At 35.4% G+C, this 27,057-nt stretch overlaps 1 non-coding gene across 1 annotated transcript; it reads left to right on the top strand.

Annotated features, from left to right (window-relative positions):
• The first annotated feature begins 18,761 nt into the window (after nt 1-18,761).
• LOC126016626 (U1 spliceosomal RNA) lies at nt 18,762-18,925 on the top strand. The gene has a single exon (XR_007498414.1). It is a non-coding gene; the product is annotated as a U1 spliceosomal RNA (small nuclear RNA).
• The last annotated feature ends 8,132 nt before the right edge of the window (nt 18,926-27,057 follow it).

Raw genomic sequence — 27,057 nt, forward strand, 5'->3', positions numbered from 1 at the left:
AAATATTCTAGAATACCTTATTTGTGAAGAGAATGAAGTGAAGAAACTGTTAGCCTTGTTAATAATAGTAAAATGTAAAATGGTAGCTGTAAAATAAGTTTCCTCAAATAATTGAAAATAGAATTACTGTATAAACTAGTCATTTCACTTCTGGATATGCACTCAAAATAAATTCAGAAGCTAAGTGCATTTTGTTATTATTTCTTGGACTCTGTTGTGTATAGATATTAAATTTGAAATTAAAGGAAAGATCGTATTATATATCCTATTATGATGGTGCTGTTATATTTCTTAATCTGATTTGAGTAAATGAACTGTAATATATTTTTATTTATCAGACAGACCTTTCTAAGTATTAAAGACCAAAACTCAAGGGCATATATAACTGGGAAATAATGGAATTCACACACAAAAATATCTGATTCTAATTCAGTGACTGTAATTTCTGTACTAAAGAAATTTGGGATTGGTAGTGAGGTTAAAAAAAAAGCAGATTTTCTTAAAGCTGTATTTACATGAAACTGAATAGAAGAATAAAAAATACTGAAAAAGAGGGGGCTGGAGTAGTGGCGCAAGGGCGGCTGCCTTGCTCACACTAGCCTAGGATGGACTGCGATTCGATCCCCTGGCGTTCCATATGGTGTGTCCCCCAAAATAGAAATGATTTCTGAACACATAGCCAGGAGTCACCCCTGAGTATCACTGGGTGTGGCCCCAAAACAAAACAAAACAAAATACTGAAAAAGAAGTTGATAACACCAGAGCAATAGAACAGGAGTAGAGCATTTGCTTTGAACACAGCTGACTCAACTTTAATCCTCAGCACCCTAGATAATTCCTTAACAAGCACCAATAGTAAATCCTGAAGATAGGAGTAAGCCCTGAGTACTACAGTCCGTGCTCCCCCAAAAAACTAAAAGGAAATTATAATGTGTTAAGCATTACATACCAAATCAATAGTTGTGACTCTAGTACTTTTCCCCTATATAAACTTGTATATTTAATAAGTGACTTTGTGTCCTCCCAAAGGACTTGTTAAAGTTCTAACATGTGTTCCAATGAAGATGACCCTAGCTTAATTTAACTTGAATATAAGACTTTACTAGATAAAAGCTTATGCTGGATAAATTTGACCACTCATTAATAATTCGTGCTTATCTAAAACAGGAGAATTTGGACATTGAGAAAACATACATGGGAGTGAAGAAATTTATCCACTACTGTAAATCTCTGTCAACCACCAGAATTTAGGAGAGGCAAAAGGATGAACAGCTTCCTGTAGAGATCATATCCCAATTTCACATTTCTTACTTATGGAAGTATAAGCCAGTAAATTTATGTTCAAATCACACAGTTTGTTGTAATTTATTATACATCTTAAAACAAGTCTTTCAAATGTAAATCTTTGCAGACTTCTTTGACAGTAAATGCCCTTGACCGCACCTTGTCTATTCTAATGAAGACTCTAAAAGCACTATACAAGTCAGTATTTCTTATATTTTTATAATAAAGAAAAATCAGAAGAAAAGCTTTAGAATATTTCTTTTTTCCCTAAAGTTCTCCCAAGATCATCACCCCCAAGCACAAACAGTAACACAGACACACACACACACACACACACGCACACACACACACACACACACACACACTTGAAGTTAATCTCCAGTACAATTTTCTTTGACCTTTCCTTAAAGATCTCCTCTATCATACAACCAACTTGTTCCATCCCCTTGGGCAGCTTCAGAGGCAAGACTTCAGTGTCCTGCTTGAGAAACTAAAAAACATTTAGCTTTAAAGAAGCTAGAAGCTTGAAAGTGCCAGCTAGGCAACAACAAAGCATAATTCATATATTTCTGAAAAAACATGAAAGAAAGAAAAATAAAGAGAATAGAATAATCAATTTATCTAAAAACTATGAATTTCCATGTTAAGCACTCTATAAGTTAATACATCATGTCCACCAATAAGCAAAAGTGAAACCTCTTCCTTTAACACATTGTTTGACAAAAATGGTGAGCATTTTATTGGAATTGGGTAATTTAAACTCACATAGTAATAGTGTCTGGAGTATATTAGCGGTAGACAATGCAAAGACAAGAGAATTTGCCAATTTGTGTTTCAAGGAGAAGTATTCCAAAACAATGTAGGAAGAGAAGAAGCAAGAGTAAAGAATATGAGGAAGTTGCTTAATGTCAGATTAATATAAATATCATTAACATCAAATAATCTTAGAGATCAGGCATCCTGACTGAAAAATACACTCTTATATGGAAGATTTGTGCATACTGATACAATCACATGTATAGTGATATACTGATACATCCATCACTAATATAATAAATTAATATATAATTAATTTATATATTAAATATATAATTAATATAATATAATTTAAAATAATATAATTAATCTATATGTAATATAAAATAGATTGATTTTTGCTTTTTTTTCTCTTTATCTGTAAATGGTTGTTGCCATATACATTTTCATTGATATGAAAAATCAGAGGGCCACAGCTGTGGCTCACAGGAGTAAAGAGTCTGCCTTGCCCACGCTAACTTAAGACAGACTGCAGTTCGATCCTCCGGAGTCCCATATGGTCCTCCAAGCCAGATAAATTACTGAGTGCATAGCCAGGAGTAGCCCCTGAGCATCACCGGTTGTGACCCAAAAACAAAAACAAAAACAAAACCAGGTGTACCATAGTTAAAAGTGTGCAGTTAGAGTACATATATTTGAATTTAGACATTTTTTTTTTGCTGAACAAACTTTATCTGTAAAATAGAGATTATTTGACTTACATATCATATGTACTATTGTGACAAGTGTTAATGACACATGCAAAATGCACAGTCTGAGGTACAGAATAACAGTCAGTAAATGTCAGAAAACATCATGGGTATTATATGTTTTCATATTTTGATAATTAATGTCTGTCTACACAACTAGTGTGTGGTATGTGGCTTTCATACAAATTTAAATACCTAAAATCACAACATAGTATGAAGTTTGAATTAACATAATGTGAAATGTTAATTTTTCCCTTAAAAATGCTTAGTTTGTTGACTGAAGATGTTGATGAAGATATGAGAAAAAATAATCTGATCATTGTTGAATGAAATAAAAACTGAATAAACACTGCAGAAGAGAATTTAATAACTGTATATAATATTTTCTTTTTTTTCTTTTCTTATTTTATATATTTTATTTAAACACCTTGATTACATATATGATTGTGTTTGGGTTTCAGTCATGTAAATAACAACACCCATCACCAGTGCAATATTCCCATCACCAATGTCCCAAATCTCCCTCCTCCCCACCCAATCCCTGCCTGTACTCTAGACAGGCTTTCTATTTCCCTCATACATTCTCATTGTTAGGATAGTTCACAATGTAGTTATTTCTCTAACTAAACTCATCCCTGTTTGTGGTGAGTTCATGAGATGAGCTGTAACTTCCAGCCCTCCGCACTTTTCTGTCTGAAAATTATTATTGCAAGAATGACTTTCATTTTTCTTAAAACCCATAGAGGTGTGAGACCATTCTGCTTTTCTCTCTCTCTCTCTCTCTCTCTCTCTCTCTCTCTCTCTCTCTCTCTCTCTCTCTCTCTCTCTCTCTCTCTCTCTCACTTATTACACTCGGCATAATATATTCCATGTACATCCATGTATAGGAAAATTTCATGACTTCATATCTCCTGACAGCTACATAATATTCCATTGTGTATATGTACCACTGTTTCTTTAGCCATTCATCTGCTGAAGGGTATCTTGGTTGTTTCCAGAGTCTGGCTATGGTAAATAGTGCTGCAATGAATACAGGTGTAAGGAAGGGCTTTTTTTATTGTATTTTTGTATTCCTAGGGTATATTCCTAAGAGTGGTATAGCTGGGTCATATGGGAGCTCGATTTCCAGTTTTTGGAGGAATCTCCATATCGCATTCCATAAAGATTTAACTAGACAGCATTCCCACAAGCAGTGGATAAGAGTTCCTTTCTCTCCACATCCCCGCCAACACTGCTTGTTCTTATTCTTTTTGATGTGTGCCAATCTCTGGGGTGTGAGGTGGTACCTCATAGTTGTTTTGATTTCCATCTCCCTGATGATTAGTGATGTAGAGCATTTTTTCATTTGTCTTTTGGCTATTTGTATTTCTTCTTTGTCAACATGTCTGTCCATTTCTTCTCCCCATTTTTTGATGGGATTAGATGTTTTTTTTCTTGTAAAGTTCTGTCAATGCTTGGTATATTTTGGACATTAGCCCCTTATCTGATGGGTATTATCTGAATAGTTTCTCCCACTCAGTGGGTGGCTTTTGTATCCTGGGCACTATTTCCTTTGAGGTGCAGAAGCTTCTCAGCTTAATATATTCCCATCTGTTAATCTCTACTTTCACTTTTTGGAGACTGCAGTTTCCTCCTTGAAGACGCCTGTAGTCTCAATGTCCTGGAGTGTTTTGCCTACGAGTTGTTCTATATATCTTATGGTTTCAAGTCTGATATCGAGGTCTTTAACCCATTTGGATTTAACCTTCGTACATGATGTTAGCTGGGGGTCTAAGTTTAATTTTTTGCAAGTGGCTAGCCAGTTGTGCCAACACCACTTGTTGAAGAGGCTTTCTTTGCTCCATTTAGGATTTCTTGCTCCTTTATCAAAAATTAGGTGACTGTATGTCTGGGGAATATTCTCTGAGTATTCAAGACTATTCCACTAATCTGAGGGCCTGTCTTTATTCCAATACCATGCTATTTTGATAACTATCGTTTTGTAGTAAAGGTTAAAATTGGGAAAAGTAATTCCTCCCATATTTTCTTTCCAATGACTGCTTTAGCTATTGGAGGGTGTTTATTTTTCCAAATAAATTTCAAAAGTGATTGTTCTACTTCTTTGAAGAATGTCATGGGTATATTTAGAAGGATCGCATTAAATCTGTACAATGCTTTGGGGAGTATTGCCATTTTAATTATGTTAATACTGCCAATCCATGAGCAGGGTATGTGTTTCCATTTCCACTTGTCCTCCTTATTTCTTTGAGCAGAGTTTTATAGTTTTCTTTGTATAGGTCCTTCACATGTTTAGTTAAGTTGATTCCAAGGTATTTGAGTTTGTGTGGCACTATTGTGAATGGGGTTGTTTTCTTAATGTCCATTTCATCCTTATTACTATTGGTGTATAGAAAGGCCATAGATTTTTGTGTGTTAATTTTTTAGCCTGCCACATTGCTATATAAATCTATTTTTTTCTAGAAGCTTTTTGGTAGAGTCTTTAGGGTTTTCTAAGTAGTATGTATGTAGTATGTCATCTACAAGCAGTAAGTGCTTGACCTCTTCCTTTCCTAACTGGATTCCCTTGATATCTTTTTCTTGCCTAATTGCTATAGAGCGTACTTCCAGTGCTATGTTGAATAGGAGTGGTGAGAGAGGACATCCTTGTCTTGTGCCAGAATTTAGAGGGAATGCTTTTAGTTTTTCTACATTGAGGATATTTGCCACTGGCTTGTGGTAGATGGCCTTGCCTATATTGAGAAAGGTTCCTTTCATTCCCATCTTGCTGAGAGTTTTGATCAAGAATGAGTGTTGGACCTTATCAAATGCTTTCTCTGCGTCTATTGATATGATCATGTGATTTTTATTTTTCTTGTTGTTGATGTTCTGTATTATGTTGATAGGTTTACGGATGTTAAACCATCCTTGCATTCCTGGATGAAACCTAATTGGTTGTAATGTATGATCTTCTTGATGATGCATTGAATCCTATTTTCCAGGATTTTATTGAGGATCTTTGTATCAGTATTAATCTGTAATTTTCTTTTTTGTAGTATCTGTGTCTGGTTTAGGTATCAAGGTGATGTTGGCTTCATAAAAGCTATTTGAAAGCATTTCTGTTTTTTCAATTTTATGAAAGATTCTTGCCAGGATTGGTAGAATTTCCTCTTGAAAGGTTTGAAAGAATTCATTAGTGAGTCCATCTGGGCCTGGACTTTTGTTTTTGGGCAGACATTTGATTACTGTCTTAATTTCTAAAGAGTGGTGGGGGTGTTTAAATATGCTACATCCTCTTCATTCAACCGTGGAAGATTATAAGAGTCCAAGAATTTATCCATTTCTTCCAGGTTCTCATTTTTAGTGGTGTAGAGTTTCTCAAAGTAGTTTCTGATTACCCTTTGAGTCTCTGCCATATCAGTAGTGATCTCTCCTTTTCCATTTTTAATGAGTTATCAAGTTTCTCTCTCTTTCTTTGTTAGTTTTGCCAGTGGTCTATCAATCTTGTTTATTTTTCCAAAGAACCAACTACTGCTTCCGTTGATCTTTCAGATTGTTTTTTTTTTTTTTTTTTTGTTTCTACTTCATTGATTTCTGCTCTCAGCTTTCTTATTTCCTTCTGTCTCCCTATTTTTGGATCCTTTTGTTGAGCACTTTTTAATTCTTTGAGCTGCATCATTAAGCTATTCAGGCATGCCCCTTCTTCTTTCCTGATGTGTGCTTGCAAAGCTATAAATTTTCCTCTCAGTACCGCTTTTTGTGTATGTAAATATTTTAGGGGATTATTATGTTTCTGACCCTACCCTAAACAAACGGGGAAATTGTTGTGTATGTAGCAAGAGTTTCCTATATTTTGGAGCCCAGTTAAGACAGGTTCCTGTCTTTCCTTTTGCATCTCAGAGTGTAAGGGTTTATCACTACCATCAGTCTCACTCAATGTATAGTGTGTGACAGCTAAATCCTTGTTCCCTGCCCAAGAGACCTTAGCAATATTACTGCTGTTAGTGTCTGGAGTATTCTTTTTTTGATCTGAAGGGGAGTTTATAGTCTGAACCTGATCATTTGTGCTAGCCCGATTTCTAACAAGGCTTAATGGAACCCAACATTTCTTGGGAGGGTTGTCATTTGTAGAAACATAGGCATAATTGCATTCTCTTAGGAGAAGATATCCAGCTATCCATTTTTCATCTTCCTTGTTTCATTGTTCATTGTGAACAAGATATCATCTGTATAATGAAATATCATGGCTTGAGGAAATTTTTCATGAGCAGGGCTCAAAACCTTATCTACAAAAAACTGGTATGTGAACTCAATATTGCAATGCTTGTATAATATTTCTGACTTGACTCAGTATTTTCATCAAGATCATTATAAAAAAAATATTAACAAGAAAAATCCGATGGGGCATGAAGGTAAATTAGCCGAAGAATTTGGTCGGCTCATCAAAACCATGGGAAATGGATTTCATAGATATATTAACCCTGAAAGCTTCAAAGAAACAATTGGTTTACTTAATGACCAGTTTGCTGGACACAAACAGCAGAATCCACATGAACTACTGATGTTCCTAATAGAGGGACTACAATAGGACTTGCTTACTGTTATCTAATGACAGACAAAACTACACATCTTATGGAAAATGAAAATTATGAACAATTTAGTCCAGAACACCAAAAGGCTCACAAATCTATTATTTATTATCTCTTTCAAGGACAATTCAAATCTATACTACAGTGTCTCACATGCCACCAAAAGTCTGAGGTTTATGAGACATTTGTTCATTTGTCTCTGGCTGTTACATCTACAGATAAATGTACATTACAGGAATGCCTCTCTGAATTTTTTTAAAGAAGAGTTAAGGGATGACAACAAACTTCTGTGCAACAGCTGCAAAACTAGAAGGGATTTTTCAAAGAAAACGTACTTATGGAAACTGCCACCAGTACTTATAATACACGTAAAACGTTTTGCTTTTGATGGCAAACAAATAAAAAAATTGCACACTTATGTAGATCTTCCTTTAGAAGACCTCAATTTAGTAGGATTCACTTCAGAGAATAAAAGCAAGATTAAGAAATACAACTTATCATCAGTGTCTAACCATCATGGTAAAGTTCACTATGGACACTATACTTCATACTGTAAAATTGCTGCAAAACAACACTGGATCAATTTTGATGACAAGAAGATCAAAAAAGTCCCTAATACATTAGTGAAATCCACAGCAGCATACATCCTGTTTTATACTTCTTAAAGATCTACAATGAACACCAGATACTCATTTCACTTCCTTATCAGTTGCTATTAATGCTCTAGGATTCTTTCCACAGGCATGATCAATGAATATGGATTGAAAATCATGAACCCCCAATGTGTTTCCTTGTATGATGGATTTATGTCTTAATTTCATTATTGTTCTAGGTCTCAGTTTATCATGAAATTTTACAATTTAATTTAGTCAAGGTTCACCTGAAAAAGAAATTGCTCATCATATTAATGTTGTTTTTCTTTCTAGGTATACTCATTTAACAATTTTCACTCCTTTTATTTTAACATCATTGCTTTACTTCCCTCAATTAAGGTTTTAAGATGCTGACATAATGATAATTTTTAGGTGGACTTTCTTCACAGTGCTTCTTGCCTATGATTAATTATCCTAGAGTTACTGTTATACAATAACTTTGTATATATATTGTTATGGTACTTATAGTAGAGTTTCCTATGTTTGTTTATGCATGAAATTCTCTTTCAGATCTGCTCTGTTCTGCCATAACAAAAAAATGTTTTTTTGAATTTGAAATGACTTATCTAAATAGTTGCCGGCTATTACATTTTAAGGTGCTTTTAGTTGATTCAGCTGAATTCTTTTTTCTTTTGCTCTATTTTGGATTCTTTCCAACAAATATTTTTTGGTATGAGTGAATGTTATGGCCATATTTTTTGTGAAGTCTGTATGTGTATGTCTTGTTCAGTGTCTGTCTGTTTTGCATATTTTGTATATAGTTTCCTTTTTCCTAACTTTATCTTTCTTCCTAACTTTATCTTCCCCAATTTCGTTTTCCTTATCCTTCCTTCCTAGTCCTTAACATTTAATTCTCAGGATTCTCTTCACATTTGCAACTCATATCCTTCACCCACAATTACAAGCCTCCTGATCTCGGCCTGAGGAAGAAAACCGTGACGGTTGGAGTTTTGTATCACGTTTGCTGCAAACTTGTTGAAAATGAAACCACCTGGAATTTGTGTCACAATGAAACCCCAGAAAAAGGATCCATGGATAAGACCCACAATCTCTGGATCCCAGTTAAACTGTGTTATCTGAATCTCTGGTTTTCCATCCACATACACAGTGCTATTGTTGACCATCTTTACAATGGCTATCCCCAATATTGCACGGATCCCAAAGAAAATGCCGAAGCCCAACCAACTCATGATGGCTTCAACCCGCTTTTCCAAACCCATCAAATGTCTTTGGTTGGCCATTTCAGTTCCAGACCCCAATACAGATTGGTATTGGACTCTGTAGAAATTTCACCTTTTGTATTTTTCTTATAATTGTAATCCTTTGAATTTATATTTGGTACTACACTTCTTTTGACTATTGTAATTAATGTTTTTCTATTTTAGTTTTTAATCTTAGGAGTTGATGTATTACATTAGGGTTTTGCTTTCTTGACTTTAGGTTAGTGGGTTAGTTATTGTTGTCTATAATTTCCTAAATGATATTTTTGTCTGGTCTCAGGGCTTTTTTCGTGGGTGCATCATAGGCAAAATACTAGGTTTATAGGAGGTTCCATTTATTTTGGATGGGCCTTCAAGTTGTTTATTTACACAGGGAGGGTGTACCTTAAACATTTTTGTTTTGGTTTGTGACTTAAGCTCCCATCTATAAATAATCAACCTTATTGGTACATCAATTTTGGACATCATATGAACTTCAGCCTGGATTAAGAACTTGGATTAAGTCCAGAAGCCTATTGATCATCATTGCAGTGGCCCCCCACTGTGCAGGGGGTATATGCTTCTTCCTCCAAAATAGGGCCTAATTCAATGACCTCAAAGATGGGCTTTCTGATCTACCTGGACTTGAATGAAAATGGGTTCGGAGAGATAGCATGAAGATAAGGCATTTGCCTCACATGCAGAAGGTCATTGGTTCGAATGCCGGTATCTGCCAGGAACGATTTCTGAGTGTGGAGTCAGGAGTAACTCCTGAGCACTGCCAGGTGTGACCCAAAAACCAACAACAACAACAATAAATAAAGAAAAGGTGCTTCTTCTTGCCTGCTACACAATCTTTCTGGCTTCTCTTCAAGGGATCTATGTACATCTTAGATTTATCTTCTCAGGAGTTTGTAGTTGATTCCTTGATACATGTTTCTGGTTTTAGACACCCTGTGTTTAGGTTAGAAGTTTTTCTTTATATTTTCCTGTGATGCGCTTATGCAAACAGCCACTCTTTTATTATTGACTAGTTTTTCCTTTAATAATTTTAGACAATGTTGTTTGTTTACTAAAAACAAACAGGGGAATGTTGTGTATGTAAATATTTTAGGGAATTATTATGTTACTCACCCTACCTTAAACAAACAGGAGAATTGTTGTGTATGTAAATATTTTAGGGGATTGTTATGTTACTGATTCTACCCTGATCAGTGATTGTGCCCTACCCTAGGGTGTGACCTGGCATTCTGCCCCCACCCTAGGGTGGTACCTGATTCTGCTTCCACCATTGGGTGGTATATGATCCCACCATTGGGTGGTACCTGATTCTGGGGGATAAAAACAAGGGTCTGTGGAAGGCGAGAGGCTTTTCGCTGGAACTTATGCTGAGTCTTTGGACTTCAGTCTTGTCCACCGAATAAAGCTTATATTTCCACAAGCCTGACTGTCTGCGAGCTGTTTACCTGCCATTTCACCTCAGAACCATTGGCTGGACAGGGTGGCAGATGCGTGCTCCGAGCTGGAGGGAAAAGACCTCATCCTCCATTATCCATCAGTCAACCTCTTTAGGGGCTGACTTGCAACACCGCTTTTGCTGTATCCCATGGGTTCTTATAGTTTGTGTCTCTATTGTCATTTTTTTTTTCAGGAAGGTTTTGATTTCCTCTTTGATTTCATTTTGGACCACTGGTTATTCAGTATTAGGCTGTTTAACTTCCAGGTATTAAAGTTTTTCTGCTGTGTCCCTTTGTAGTTCACATATAATTTAAGGGCCTTGTGGTCAGCAAAGGTAGCCTGCAAAATTTCTATTCTCTTGATATTATGGAGGTATGTTTTATGTTCTAGCATGTAGTCTATCCTGGAGAATGTCCCATGTAAATTAGAGAAAAATGTGTATCCAGGTTTCTGAGGGTGGAATGTCCTATATATATATATATATATATATATATATATATATATATATATACTAGGCCTCTTTCTTCTTTTTTTTTTTTTGGGGGGGGCCACACCCGGTGACGCTCAGGGGTTACTCCTGGCTATATGCGCTCAGAAGTCGCTCCTGGCTTGGGGGACCATATGGGACGCCGGGGGATCGAACCGCGGTCCGTCTCCTAGGCTAGCGCAGGTAAGGCAGGCACCTTACCTCCAGCGCCACCGCCCGGCCCCCGGCCTCTTTCTTCTATTTCTTTTTCAGGTCTAGTATATTCTTGTTGGGTTTCAGTCTGGTTGACCTGTCAAGTGTTGACAATGCCGTGTTGAGGTCTCCAACAATTATTGTGTTGTTATTGATATTATTTTTCAAATTTGTCAAAATTTTATTAAATATTTTGCTGGCCCCTCATTCAGTGCATATATGTTTAAGAGACTGATTTCTTCCTACTGTACACATCCCTTGATTAATACAAAATCCCATCTTTTTCCCTTACAACTTTCCTGAGTATAACTTTTGCATCATCTGATATTAGTATGGCCACTCCAGCTTTTTTATGGGTGTTGTTTGCTTGGATGTTTTTCCTCCAGCCTTTTATTTTGAGTCTATGTTTGTTCTGACTATTCAGGTGCGTTTCTTGTAGGCAGCAGAAGGTTGGATTGAGTTTTTTGATCCATTTAGCCTCTCTGTGTCTCTTAACTGGTGCATTTAGTCCATTGACATTGAGAAAAAAAATTGTCATGGGATTTAGTGTCATATTTATATCGAAGTTTGGTGTGTCTGTTGGTCAGTCTTGTCTTAAAGTAGGTCTTTCAGTTTTTCTCTTAAGACTGGTTTTGAGTTTGTAAAGTTTCTGAGCTGTTGTTTGTCTGTGAAACCATGTATTCTTCTTTCAAACCTGAAAGTGAGTTTTGCTGGGTGCAGTATTCGAGGCGAAGCATTTATTTCATTGAGTTTTGTCACTATGTCCCACCACTGCCTTCTGGCCTTGAATGTTTCTGGTGACAAGTCTGTAGTAAATCTCAAGGATGTTCCCTTGAATGTAATTTTTCTTTTTGATCTTGCTGCTTTCATAATTCTGTTTCTATCTGTGGGATTGGTCATTGTGACTAGGATGTGTCTTGGGGTGCTTTTTCTGGAGTCTCTTTTAGTTGGTACTCTTTGGGCATGCAGGATTTGATTGCATATATTCTTTAGCTCTGGTAGTTTCTCTTTAATGATGTTTTTGACTGTTGATTCTTCCTGGAGATTTTCTTCCTGGGTCTCTGGGACTCCAATGATTCTTAAATTGTTTCTGATGAGCTTATCATAGACTTCTATTTTTATCTGTTCACATTCTTTGAGTAATTTTTCCATTGTTTAATTATTTGCTTTAAGGCTTTTTTCTAATCTCTTCTGCTCTATGGAGTTGTTATTGATTTCATCTTCTAGTGTACTAATACTATCCTCAGCTGCTGTTACCCTGATGGAGAGGTAATCATTTTGTCATTCAATTTGTCTACTTAGTTTTTCAGACCAGTCATTTGACCTGAAATTTCAGTTTGGAGTTTTCTGTTTTCTATCTTCATATTCTCTTGATTTTTTTTTTTTTTGGTTTTTGGGCCACAGCCTGTGACGCTCAGGGGTTACTCCTGGCTATGCGCTCAGAAGTTGCTCCTGGCTTCTTGGGGGACCATATGGGACTCCGGGGGATCGAACCGCGGTCCATCCTAGGCTAGCGCAGGCAAGGCAGGCACCTTACCTCCAGCGCCACCACCCGGCCCCTTCTCTTGATTTTTATTAGTGTTCTCTTCTCTACTTTCTTTGAGTTCTGTGAACATCCTCCATATTTCTACCTAAACTCCTTATCTGAGAGACTGACTAGTTGGTTGGCCATGGTCCGGTCATCAGAATTGCCATCTTCATTCTCTATGCCTGGTGCCAGCCTGCATTGTTTCCCCATTGTCACACTTATATTGTGGGTTTTTCTATGTGTTTTGGTTGTATTCATTGTATAAATGATGTCTGAAGCTCCTTTGGCTCCTCCCTTTCTGGGCGGATCAACTCACGTCCACAGAAGGCTAGCAGTCTGCAGATGAAGCCACACACAGGATGAAATTAGGCCAAGGATGCAGCACAGCACAGGAGACAGAGAGAAGTGCTGGCATCAGAGTTCCAGCAGAGTTCAGAGGCTCCTCCCTTTCTAATCTCTTATCACAGATATAGAGATTGCACTAATTGACATTTAGCAAAGGGAGTTCAAAAATTTTGTCCACACAGAAACTTCTCTAGGAGTGTTTTGGGCACTTATATTTATAATTTTCCAAACTGAAAAGCAATTTAAATGTCTTTTAACAAATAAATAAACTATGGTAAATTCACAGAATTATATGTCATTGGTACTAAAAATAAGCTAACCAGCATGAAGAACTAAGGAGAAATCTTAAATACAAATTGATAAGTGAAAGAAGCCAACTTGAAATGTCTGTATGATCCAAAATGTGTGTGACATTCAAAAGAAAACAGAATTATAAAAACAATAAAATGATATAAAAAGGAATTTGGAAGGGTAAATAAGCATAGCTCAAAGAATTTTGAGACAGTGAAGAAACTATTATACTATAGTAATGTATATTTAATATACAGATATATTTGTATATTTGACATACAGATGCATATTTGATATACATATATATCTGTATATTTGATATACATAAACTATGTATTATACTATAAAATTATATTTGATAAAAAGTTTACATATTTTTCCAATAAAATACTCAACATAAATGATAAACTCTAAGGTAAAAATATTAATTGTTTATTTATTAATTATTAAAATAAGTTGAAAAATGTGATGTCCTTCTACTATAGTACTACCTGTGAAAATAGATGTTAATCTTCAAAGTAGTTCTTGCTAAACTCTATGGGTTGATTGGAGTTTGTTATTAACTTTCCCTCTGTGATTTTTTTTAAACCAATAAAAGTATAAATTAAAGTAACATGTTACTTTTAAATAAAAGTCATAAATATCTTCACATAGTTCAACCATCTTTTCTAAATGCTATGGGAGAATGAAATAAAACTTCTATATTGCTAGGAAAAATCTACTCTGTAGTCATGGGAAGAATTAAAATCCAGAACACGGAGTTTATTTTATTAGTCAATGACAATTCTGTAGTCACAGTAATCGTAATTACAACTATTTGGAAACAATCAATGACAGTATATTGCTTCTGAAAGTCACCCAATGGAAAGTAAAAAGAAACTTTCTTTCTTTGAATTAGGTTTCATCATTTCCTTAGAACTAACAGGTGATGTCAGCATACTCCCATTCAGAAATTCAACCAATTTCCAAAAGCCATCCCATGGAGACACACTAGGAAAAGTTGTTTTTGACATTGTTTGATGAGTGAATCACTGAGTTCGATAGCTTTTTTCACTTGAATAAGCACTACATAATATCTTAATTTTTGTTTCTAATATTGAGTTTTGGTCTTATCATCTTGGCATATAAAATAAGAAAAACAAACATAAAAAACAGCATAGAGTCATTGTCATTCTTAGTCCCCCTGTGAAGATAATGTGTAACAGAGCAATAATCAGTCTAAATGGATAAATCACATTTTTTAATTATTTTTATTTTGAATTATGAGAACAAAAGATGCAAAGAAAGAGGACAAGGTAAAGTTACAGTGGAAGGACAATCAGCCATAACATAATTCTCAGAAGAAGTCCCCTTGCTGATATCTTAACTTTGAACTTTCAGCCAAAGAATGTTAAAATAAATAAAACAGAATCCATGTACAATTACTTTGTCCCTCAAGTCCCCAGATTGTAGCACATTATAATATTTCTTAACAGCACACAAGGCAATCTAAAGCCATAAAACTTATGTAACTCCTTAAACATTAGAGGCATAGTATTTTTTACATTTCCATGTACATGCATATTAGCTTAAGTTAACCTCAAATTTTAAGTGGGTGCATTTAACCTCAAATTTTAAGTGAGTGCATTTTAAGGATTAGAGTCAAAGGAGCACAGTAAAAACGGTGTTAGAGTGGCAATTGTTGTTTGCATAGGCCCACCAAAATATGAGAGGCATGGAAAGGAATAACCTTGGCCTAAATACAAAGAGATTCTACCCCTGAAGTTTCCTGGCATAAGACCAACTCTAGGCTTCAGGCAAGTTAACGTCTGATCCAAGACATTGTCCGTAGTGCCAACACACTTTTCACACAGTCTCTGTTGTTGGTATCATGTTTCTGTATTAAAGATTCTGGAATCTGCATATCCTAAATTGAAGTCATGATGTGGAGTGTCTTCTCGTTTCACCTCACCATGAAAGAGCAATGCAGGAAGCCCTGTCCTGTAAGCAGGTAGTTGTTAAGTCTTCTCATTGTTAAGGGAAGTCTCTTTTCAGCAGGACGATGTCTGAGCAGTGGTAGGGTCTTTCGTGGTAGAGGATTGCTTCCAGGTGATGTTATAGACAAACCTCACAATTAAGGGGCAATACAGCAAGCCCTGTCTAGTAAGCAGGTCATTGTTTTAGTTAAGTCTTCTTAGTGTTAAGGGAAGTCTTTTTTGAGTAGATCGATGTCAGAGCAGCTGTAGGGTATTCCCTGGTAGAGGAATGCCTCCAGGTGATGTTATATACAACCTTGGATGTTTTGTAGATGTCTTCTCTAGATCAGGGATGAATGGAGAATGCCCATTCTTCTGAGGCCTGTACCAGGTCTTAATGTCAATGTTCAGGGTGTAAGATCTCATTGCACTACAAGATTTGTGTGTTCCCATCTCTATTAAATAAGAGAGATCCTTCAAGAAGCTGGGAGGCCAGAAGTTCAGCGCCCCACCCAGTCCCTCCCTAAGGAGCTGAATGGATAATGGGGGAAAGCCTAGGGTACCATCGAGCTCCACCAAGGGGCCCAATTCACCGGCTTGCCCAGGCATGTGGCCCGGGGAAGCCCTGGAGATCTGGAGCAAGGTGGTAAAGGGGTGCTGAGGTTACCCAAATCCCGCACCCCCACTAGGCCTGGTTAGGAAGGCCTGCGGCATGGCGGTGGCCTGCCAAACCCCCTCCTGCTAGGCTCCCGGCTCCCAGGAAGGAGCGATAAATCACATTTATTTATTATTATTTATTTCTGGAGATAGGGTGTCTCACACACACATATTCTTGGTGTTCAGAATCAAACATGGAAAGCAGCACATTAGTCATTTTACATATCTACTTGCTCTTCATATTTTAGTGGGTTTGCTCACACCTCCCCTTGTTATTGACAGACATTTAGTTTATATATATATAGAAACACAAGAAATAATGAACTTTATAATGTATACATTTTCAATTCTTAACCAATAATCCATGGTGAATTTTGTGTTTATTTTTAAAACAATAACAAAACTAAATCAAATTTCTCTTTAAATCATTTTTGCAAAGAAAATATAATGTTAATATTTTTACTCATTTGTTACATAACTATTTGAAAATTCTTTATGCATGTGAAATTTATTTTACAATGGTTATTCATAAAAAATCACTTATTCTAGAAACCAATTGAATGATAATCAAAAATCTTCCCCAAAACTAGATTTTAGGCTCAGATACACTATCTAGTGAATTTTTTTAAACCTTTCAAGAAGACCTACTACCTAAGAGATTTTCAGACTCAGGAAATTGAAAAAAAAAAAAAACCAGAAATATAGTCCCAAATAGTTTTGAGAAGCTATCATCACCCTGATACCAAGAGGTGCCAGAAAAAAGAGAACTATAGACCAATACCCTTGATGAACACAGATGCAAAATTCTTCAATAAAATCTTAGTAAATAAGACCCAATGCCTCATCAAGGTCATACACCATGACCAAGTAGGGTTTATGCAAGGATGACATACACAAGTCAATCAATGTAATAAATCATATAAAAGGAAAAAATAGAAACAATATGATTATATCAATTGCAGAGAAGCATTTGGCAAGTTTCAACACTCATTCATAATAAAAACCGTCATCAAATCAGAATTGAAGGAGATTTTTCTCTATCTAAGACAGAGGGAAGGAGATAGACACAGAATAATCTCACTCATCTGTGCGATTTAAGAAAAATAAAATACAGTGTGGGTAATAATACTCAGAGACCACAGAGATGAGGGCTGGAAGGACCAGCCCATGATATGAAGCTTACCACAAATAGTGGTGAGTGAGCTTCCTTATGATCCAGCAGTACCACTCCTAAAGATAGACCCTAGGAACACAAAAACTCAATACAAAAATGCCCTCTGCATTTTTCACTGTTCCTCACAGCAATATTTATAATAGCCAAAATCTGGAAGCAACCCAGGTACATGACAACAGATGAAAAGATGAGTGGCTAAAGAAACAGTGGTATAGCTACACAATATAATACTATGCAGCCATTAGAAAAAAAATGAAGTCATGAATTTACTATACATGGATGAACGTGGATAGCATTATCCTAAGCAAAATGAGTCAGAGGGAGAGAGATAAACATAAAATAGTTTCACTCATCACTGGGATATAAGAAAAATAAAAGACAGTATGGGTATGATATCCAGAAACAATAGAGATAAAAATCAGGAGGACCATTTCATGATAGGTAGCTTGCCAACGAAGAGTGGAGAGAAAGATTGCATTTAGAGTAGAGAAGGTCTAATATGGAAAGGATATTCATTACACCCTTTCATTTACAGTAGTACAAACCACAGTGTCACATATGAAAAGACAGAGAAAGAAAAAGAAGTAAAATGCCTTCCCCAGAGGCTGACATTTTTAGTGAAAGGGAAGAGAGCATCAGGGAGGGTAAGAAGGAAACTGTTGACACTGGTGGTGGGAAACCTGCACTGATGAAGGTTGTTATACATTGTATGACTCTAATTCAATCATGAACAGCTTTATCTGAGAAAAAAATTATTATGAATAGCTTTGTGATCATGGTGTTAATTTTTAAAAAAGAAATTTATAGCAAAACAAAGGAAACCTGGATCTATTTTTATTTTGTAATGAAAAGTTAGATAATTAAAAAACATATTTAATTTATTAGGCTATATTAAAAAGCAATAACGTTTCCAGAACATATAGACTTATAGTGCACTATCACTTATATACAGTTGTGCCAAAATCATTCTCTTTTTTCAGATGAATAGAATCAGAACTTTATGGCACTTTCAGAAAGTATCCACTTAACTCTCAGAAATAACTATACAAAAGAATGTTTATCAATTTGCCTAGAATAAATATGAGACTAAATGTGAAGTCTTTGCTATCATGCACATTCTTCAGCACTTTGCCTTAGTAGATTTAATATTATTACCTTCAATATTACATTAAATAAATTAAATAATAGCCATTTCCTTTGAAATGGTAAATTAACTGACATAGTTTATTAATTTTAATGCACATTATGGCTTCACTATTTTTTTTTATTTTGGGGCTACTTCTGTCAGCTCTTAGGGGTTGCTTTTGGCTCTGCAATCAGAAATAATTTCTATCAGGCTTAGGGGACCATATGGGATACTGGAGTTGGTTGGCCTCTTGCAAGGCAAGTGTCCTACCCACTGTACTATAGTTCCAGCCCTGAAAAATATATTTTAATACCCAAACGAATTAAAAAAAGATCCATTATTATATTTACCTGGCAAGGGCAATTCCATGATCACGAAGGTGGTTTCCCTAGGGTGAGGCTCGCCCATTGCACTCCGGGCGTGCTGACCCCTGCGATTTCCCCAAATGTGGGAAACTCAACTGCGTAATTTATGGTAGTGGAGAACTGCGTGAGTACTCTCCCCTGGGGAAAAATAAAAGATCCATTATTGATGACTTTCTGAAGAGAAAAAAACTCTTTCTACTTCTTTCAGTGAGCCCAAATAAAAGAAAAAGGCAGATTAAGATGATTCAAAAGCTCTTATCTCCCAGATTTAAGTATCACAATTTAAATATGCTAAATATAAATATAATCTTTCACTCCTTTTATCTTTGTCAAAGTAATATTGGAGTATGATATTAGGTGTTACATGAATAATATATAATATTATAATATGAAACACAAAATGTGTAAATTCATTCTAAGATCATATTATTGGCAACTTGGTCTATTTTACTTGTTCATTTCTCAGTCTCTTTCTCTCACTAGTAGCCAACATTTTATTCTTATAATCTAAAGCTTGTTTTTGTTTTCTGTTTACTTGATAGTTTGGTTTTGTTTTTGTCATTTTGTTACTTTTATGTGAATATTAGAATCAAATCCCTATCTAGTATTTTCAAGTACCAAAATCCAAAATAAAAAATTTGTATAATAATTAGCTATAATATGCATGAAATTATTGTTATCAATATATATGGCATGGGCTTTGAATTTGGGAAGTTTGGGGATTTATTGGGGAGAGGTTCTATCTTTGTGCCACATCTGGAAGTTGTCAGGGCCTAATGACTACGTGTTGTACCACTATCAGGGCTCTGGGACCATGAGGTGCTAAAAATTCAACTTTGGTCTCTTGAAATCTCTTGTCTTATAGCCTGTTAATATCTTTCTCAAACTCCTGTAGATTTTGTTTGTTTGTTTTGTTTTGACTTTGGTTTTCAGATAACACCCATGTTTTTCAGGAGAACATATGGTACCTGGGATAAAACCCAGGTCTCCTACATGCAAGGCGTGCTCAGCCCATTGTGCTATATGTTGGCCCAAATTTGGGTTCTTTTTCAACTTGTTTTTGTTTGGTCACTTCCAGATCTACTCAGAGTTGATTTCGGGTTCTGAGCACTATTGATAATACTTAGTGAACCTTATATGATGCAGGAGATCAAGCATTGTCAGTCACATGCAAGACAAGAGTCTTACTCCCCAAGCCTCAAGCTTGAGTTTTTGAACACTAAGATTACTAGTTTCCCATGGAGATTTTCTAAGATGCTATCTTGGTATTAAATTTCTTGATAATGCTAGCTATGTCCCTGTCCTTCCTTTTTCTATCTTCTTTCTCTAAAACAAAATGGATCTCACTAGTCACAAATATCTCTGAAACATGTAAATGTTTGAAAGATCTCTGAGAGACCTATAGCAAAAAGCAGGCTGCAAATTTGAAGAGCTAGTAAGATTATTCATGACACTAAAGTATTACTGCATCTGTCTGGAATTTGTAGGACATTTCTCTCTTTAGAGCACCAGCAGAATAAATTTGGATGAGAGTTATTAGGTCCTGGAGAGCAGTTTCAAACACTGTCTATGCACATAGACTGAGGTCAGAGCTGAAAACTGATTCACAGAATTCTATTCTGAGACTGTTGAAATGAGTCTATTCTCCTGCAAAATGAAAGAATTATCTCAGGGCTGCCTTGCTGTTTTGAAATTAGGCATATAACACTTAAATTTGGGTTAAGCAATTACTGAAAACTAACCATTTCAGCTGACAAAAAAAAGAGAGAATTGATAATATTCCCTTTTTTTGGCCAAATACATTCTGCTGTGTGCAGAGACACACAGGCACTAATCTATGTTTCAATTAGTTCCCAGTGACTCCAGCAAGCTTCAGTGGATTAATCAAATTCTGGCTTTTGGGGGAAGGATTTACTTAAAATCAAATTGATCTGTTGTTCTCATATTATCACTGGTAAATCTATATTTACTCTGCTTTAGGGCTTCTGACGAGTAATAAATTGTCGCCACTCCTGCAGTCTGCCTGAGTCTCAAGTCACACTTGAAATGAGTTTAATATTTAGAGCCCCTTTCAAAAGTAGTGTTGCTTTCAGACACTTAGTCGTAAACTTTCCAACAGCAACAACAGAAAAACCCACCACAGTAGACACAAGATTTCATGAAGTCAGAGTCAGATTGTAAATTTTTTCTTCTGGACTTTTGGGGACAAGGAAGACAGTTTCACACACACACACACACACACACACACACACAATGGCAAAATTCAAATGAAGACTGCAGTCCTGTGCTATGCTCTCTTTGTGTATATGTGTGTGAGAGAGTGTGTGTGCAAGCACGTGCTTGTGCTATTGTTGGACTTAATGAAGAATTATTCCTCACCTCTGACTCTTCTCTCTTTTGCTGGACCCAGTTAACAGCCTCAACAGTTCAGAATCCTCTGTATCACTTTAAATAAACTCAGAGGTGATGCTAAGCAAAGCATGCACATTACTTAGTCTTCAGCTCTTCACCTGCTGTTGCTTTTTGTGCCTCATGGAACTAGGGCTCTATCTGATAAAACTTCAAGATTCATGTTCAAATATAGGTTCTTGCATTTGTCTCTTCCAGGCAAGATGCTAATTTGGCACATCAAATGAGCCTTTCATATTACAAATGCTTAACTTGGTCAGCTAGCCAGAGCATGGAAAAGGAGTTGGCTCCTAGATGGACCTGCTAGAAAAATTAATTCTGGAGCTTAGTATCTGGTTGTTTCACCTTCCAGATAGAAATAAGCTGGTCATATTTGTCACTGGTCCAGAGTAAGAGAATGATGAGCAGATGCTATTTTGCATTGCCAATGACAGGAAGAATAAAGGGGAGCCAGGGAGAAGTTCACCAACCAAAATTAGCTTCCCAACAGTTCTTTTCTGGAAGTGAAAACAGGACAGTTACACTCAACTATGTCCAGTTACTGCTTAAGCCATCTGATTGCTAGACAAAAACTCACAGAACTTTAGAAGCCACAGGACAGGACAGCCTGAACAAACCCAAGCCTGAATAAACCAATAGGGAGTCACTTGTCAAGTTTTCACTTGAGCAGACAGGATTCTTTAGTGTGTTCTTTTAGTTTAAATCTGCCAGCAACATTAGTCATGACACACTCCATCCTTCTGTTTCCTTGTCTTGTTTACTTTGCGCCTAACAGAGAAACAAACTTTCGCAAAGCTATCTTTCCCCTCAATCTTCTTGTCATAAGAAATTTTTTAAACTTTAGTCTTCTCTGGTCTTCTAAGTGCTCGTTTCTTATACTTACACCTTCGTAGATTTTATTTTTAACATTTTGTTTTAAAATTAGAAACACATTAGGTATTGGGGAATTGACCACTGCTAGGGAAAAAAAAGTCTATCTATCTAGATAAATTTGTTAAGAGAGCAATGGGCTCCAAAACTGAATAAGGGCCAAGAGGACATACCTGATTTTCAAGATAAGAACCTCAAAGAAATAATGAGGTCCCAGGAGAGAATGCACTCTGATGTAGGGAATCGAAACCTTTTCCAGAGCTTTCATAAGATACACTTTTTTTCCCAACTGCCAGATAAAGCTCTGTGTGGGATAGTGGGGAAGAAAGCAGAGAGTGGAAACATTTGATGAAAAATGGAAGGGAATAGTTTTGTGCTTTGCTTGGCTTCAGATGAAGTTTCCTTCAAATGTACTATGAGCAATTTAAGCTCTGGGAATTATAGAATAAACTCGAATGAAAACATGCATTTCTAAAAGAAAAATTTCAAGGACAATATTGTTTCTGCTTAGTAGATAGCTAAATCTGGGTGGCAGTGTAACACTTTATAAATTAGATAACATAATTCAAAGCCATAGTTTTTTTTAGATGAGCTAATATTTTTCTTGAATTGTGTGCATCTACAAAAAGAGTAATAGCTGGCAAGTCAAAATTAAGGTTACACATTAGACACCTCATAGCAAGATTTATTTATTTATTTATTTTTGGTTTTGGGGTCACACCCGTCAGTGCTCAGGGGTTACTCCTGGCTCTATTCTCAGAAATCGCTCCTGGCAAGCTCGGGGGACCATATGGGATGCCGAGATTCGAATCACCATCCTTCTACATGAAAGGCAAACGTTTTACCTCCATGCTATCTCTCCGGCCCCAATTTATTATTTTTAAAAGCAACCATTAGGGGGCTACTGAGTGACTATACAACAGTTAGTGAATTTGCCTTGCACACAGTTTATCTGAGATTTCATCTTTGGTACCCCATATGGTTTCTAGAATACTGCCTAGAGTGATTCCAAGCACAGAGCCAACCATACGTTCTGAGCACAACCAAATGTTGTCCAAAACCCAAAAATTAAATAAAATAAATTAAAATGCCATCAATATGTTTGTTTCTGGTAAAATTAAACAAAACTAGTTGACTTTTCTAGAAGTAACTTTAAAATTTCCACCTATTTCATAAGAAAATGAATCCTCCTCAACTAAATTCCCACATGTTCATTAGTCTATAAAATTAATGTTTTAAAGAACTATACATCACACTGTCAAAAATAAATCTTATGTTGTTCATGTTATTCTGATAATGCTATTAGCATAAGCATCTGATTTTGAAGAGAAAATATAATATTTTCCTACTTAGAAAGGCTAACTTTGTCAGATAATCTGAGAGCAGACTATAATAACAAGCAGGCAGGGAGCTAATCAGAATGGTAACCTAAGGTGAAGCATGAATCCCAGTGGAAGATCCATTAAAAATGGCCACATTAAACTCACCAAGATCTACTAACCCAGTGTTTCACTGCTAGACCCTCATGTATAATAGGCTAAATGTCCACAATGCTCTTAATTAAGTTTTTAAAAATTAAACAAATGTGGGGTCAGAGCAGTAGGGCAAGCTGTAGGGCATTTGCCTTGCATGTGCTAACCTAGGAAGAACATTGATTCGAACACCCAGTGTCCCATATGATTCCCCAAGCCAGGAGTGATTTCTGAATGCATAGCCAGGAGTAACCCTTGATCACCAACTATGGCCCAAAAAACCAAACAAATAAATAAATAAAGAATTGTCAGTTAGTGCCTATTTTGAATACCTGAACATAAAGAAATAAAGCTGCAAAAGGAAGACATATCAGTGAGAAAATGTTTTGATATCTCAGCCACTATGAGTATCTTTCCTTATTTGCTGCTTTAGAATGCATGGCATTTATTTTATAAGGGAAATCACTAAATTTCCTCACACAAAAAATGAATTCACAGACTGGACAAAAATATTTGGGCATTCTATGAATATCTTTTCTACCATTATATTCCCAAACACCTAGATTTTTGGGGTAAGGGTAAGTCCCGCCTAAATATTCTCAGAGTGAATAAAAGGCTCTGACCTGATAGTACTCAGTGGAACTTATTTGGTCTTGGAGAATTTAACAGCATGGTTCGGCTGAAAGACATTATCTACTGTATTATCTCTCCATAGCATTTTTTGTAAAACAATAAAGGAAACTAGAAAAAAAACAAACAACATTAATGACATAAACATTATCTCAATTTGCATAATAAAATCAATGGTTATAAAATAGCCTAAAATATGAAGACTAAATAATAAATGTATTCTAAATGAAAGTTCATAATCTAGAGGAGTTTTAAGTCATAGGGATTTTCCAAAACAAATATAGATGGTTTTAGAAACCTCAATTAAGATATTTCTTTATGGAATCTAATATGTTGATGCCAGCACTGAAATTTGTGCAAATTAGCCTCATTTGAGTGTGAGCCACTGGTGGCATGCACTGGCATCAATGTGTAAAAGAATTTCCCTCAAAATTAAGGGTAAAATTTTATTTAAATGCAGGTTCTGAAGCTATAAATTTATTCAGTAAATGGACAAATATGTGTTATATCTACCATGTAGGACCCAGATACCATGCAGGTACCTTTAAATGATAGCTAACAAATAATATCATGAATGTTTAAATACAATAGCAAATCTTAGAGTTGAACAAAATCAAATTTATAATCCATAGAGGATCAACAACTAAGTAATTAGAAACATTTGACTCAAAACAACAGTTACTCATCAACATTTTAAAAAGTGCCTTGTGTTTTTTGAGACAAATACAGCAGTTCTCAGGGGCTACTCCTATTCAGTGTTTGGGGATTGTTTCTTGTTAATCTTGGGGGATAATAAAAAAATGCATGAATTTAAATTCAGGATTTCTGCGTGCAAAGCATGCATTTTACTATTTGAGCTACCTTCCTGTCCCAAACCAATGTTTCTTTGGCAACAATATTATTTTTAGTAAGGTAGGTTGTGCACAGGGAAATATATTATACGAGATTTCAATATAACAAACAGAATAATAAAAATTTCTACTCAAAGGCCATACTAATTTTGAAGTTTCTAAATATGTAATTATTGATTTACTAGCTATTATTACACAATTATCTCTCCATAGTTAATCAAGATAAAGTACTCTTAGGTATAAATAAAGTACCACAATGTTTTATTTCATTTAACTCATTTAGAAACTAAAAATAATGAATTAGTATAATGTATTTTCTTTTGGGTTTTGGATCACACCTGTTTATGCACAAAGCTCTGCACTCAGGGATCACTATAGAGATTGATCTATAGTTCAATTGGGAAACCAATTGAAACTATTTTGTCTTTGTGCAAGGCAAGATCCCTACCTGTTGTACTATCATCTGGCCCCATCTAACATAATTTTCACTAAGAAAAATCTTTATCTCTGTGTTAAACATGTTGGTGATGTCTTATCTGTATATACATATCAATTGGAAAAGCATTGTATTACTTTTGAGCAGTTTGCTTACTTTCTGTTTGCTGTGCATCTTGCATGACCCATCAACCCAATTTGAAAACCTCTGTTTTCCTATAAATCAAAGTTTAAGATTAAAAATAGCTAGTCCATTAATAAATGTTATGTCCAATAAGTTTTATTAATTATCAACCTCAGACCTTCCCTTATTTAGAAATTTTTCTAAAAAATAAGGGGACAACTCCCACCATGTTTTTCATTTTGTTTTTCTTTATAACTAAAGTCATATCAATATTCCTATGATCAGTTTCATGTGAAAATAGTAATACTCTTTGGACACACTGTAAGACAGCAACTGCAAAAATTAAGAAATAAAATATGGCTGTAATAGGAAGCTTATCAAAATGTGAAGCTTGGACTCCACGGACAGTAAGACAGCTGGGGATAATATCAATTTTAGTGCTCTTGGAAGAATAATAATGTTGTTTCTTATTTATTCATAACTTTGGCAAAGGAATAACTAAAAAGGACTTCAATTACCAGGAATTTATTTTCTAATTCATAGCAATATAATACATTTGGACCAAGAAATAGATCCTTTCAAAGCTAGCTGAACCATATTTCAGAAAGAACATAAAAATGCCCAAAATTTTAAAAACCTAATAATGACACCTGCTTCCAGGTTAAAATCTGAAACAGGTCCAAACACTGTCACATGGAAAGTGTGGAAAAAGGAAGTACCAAAAGTGTTTGGATCAAATTTGGAAATACCCTGTTCTTTTAGGATAAAACACCAACAAAACCAAGCAAAAATAATCATGGCACTTTAAAAAATAAAAAAAAACAGACGTTTGAAAATAAAATATATTTAAATAAAATAGAAAAAAAGTAATTTTTAGGAACATGATTTGTATTCCAAGTGAAATTCAAGAAAACAAAGACTCTGAAGTATAAGGTTAACATTTATATAGAATTGGGACTTTCAGGTAGCTAGATTTTATTTTTAAAAAATTAGAAAAATTGTAGTGATATAAAATTACAGTGAAATCAAATTGTTACATCACTTATTTCATAGGTTTATATAATAAGCTAGGTAATCTCAGGATCCAATGAGCAGGATAGTTAAGGTATTATTATAAAATAGTAAATTGATTTTTGAGGCAAAAAGTTAAATACTAAAGATGCACAGGACTATAAAGAAAACTGATATTAAAGATGATTAAATTGGAAGGCAAAATACAGATGGAAGAAACAGAAAATTGATTTCCTGGAAAAAAATACAGTCAATAAATACAACAAAATAACTACTTAGTAAAATAACAGAGCTTTCCTTAGAGAGTAGATTGTCTTATTTTCCAATTGATCAAAATCTGTCTAATTTTCCCCTATGAGATAATTTTTTCATATAACAGAACCTAGAAATTGCTTATAATCTAAGGTTTTATACACAAAATCTTACATTTCTCTTATATATTCTGCACAAGTTGAAAACTTAGGCAGGACA

Source organism: Suncus etruscus, chromosome 8, assembly GCF_024139225.1.
Source record: "Suncus etruscus isolate mSunEtr1 chromosome 8, mSunEtr1.pri.cur, whole genome shotgun sequence".
In the NCBI taxonomy this organism is placed as follows: domain Eukaryota; kingdom Metazoa; phylum Chordata; class Mammalia; order Eulipotyphla; family Soricidae; genus Suncus; species Suncus etruscus.